The sequence below is a fragment of the Peromyscus californicus genome, unplaced genomic scaffold (assembly GCF_007827085.1).
Source record: "Peromyscus californicus insignis strain IS unplaced genomic scaffold, ASM782708v3 Scaffold_8__1_contigs__length_139910024, whole genome shotgun sequence".
Taxonomy (NCBI): Eukaryota; Metazoa; Chordata; class Mammalia; order Rodentia; family Cricetidae; genus Peromyscus; species Peromyscus californicus.
In genome coordinates, this window is record NW_026294606.1 from 109,467,880 (window position 1) to 109,468,645 (window position 766).

The window sequence follows — 766 nt, forward strand, 5'->3', positions numbered from 1 at the left end:
CAGGCATTGTGGCAGAAGCATATAAGACCCAAATTATAGCAGAGCATGCTGGCCAATGAAGAGAAATATTTTAGCATTCATGAAGATTGTTTGCAAAGAGAGAGAACATTTCCTTGGCTAAGGATCATACTAGGAAAAAAAAACTTCATACAATATCACAATTTTATAAGGAGGTTTAAGGAAATAACCACTATATCAGAATTACTCTGCTTTGCAAGCCTTAAATGACTTTAGTCTTTGAATCTTAGTGTGGGTGTACAAGAGCAATTTTACTTCTATGCAAATCAAAGAAACAAATAAATAACAGGAAAGTTCTCTGTGTTTTTTATTTTATTTTATAATTTAATTTAATTTTACATATCAGCCATGGATTCCCCTGTTCTCCCTCCTCCCGCCTGCCCCTGCCAACCCTTGGCCTTTTGGCTAAGATCAAGTGTAGTATCTGTTCTTATCAGTTCTCTGTGTTTTTATGGTACTTTCTATAAAATACTGAGTCAAGAACATGGACAACAAAGCCAAAATAAACTGAGAGGCATGTACATGTGAAGATTCAAGAAAGAACAGGATGCAATTATATTTATTAAATTTCTTTTTTTTAATTAATTTATTTTTTTTGAATTCATTTTTTTTTATTTTGCAATACAATTCAGTTCTACATATCAGCCATGGATTCCCTTGTTCTCCCCCCTCCCACACCCCTCACCTTCCCACCAGCCCACCCCCCATTCCCACCTCCTCCAGGGCAAAGCCTCCCCCGAGGACTGAG

The 766-nt window shown here is 36.7% G+C and overlaps 1 pseudogene; it reads left to right on the forward strand.

The window, feature by feature from the left end:
* Window positions 1–406: 406 nt before the first annotated feature.
* On the forward strand, window positions 407–513 carry LOC128104889 (uncharacterized; annotated as a pseudogene).
* The last annotated feature ends 253 nt before the right edge of the window (window positions 514–766 follow it).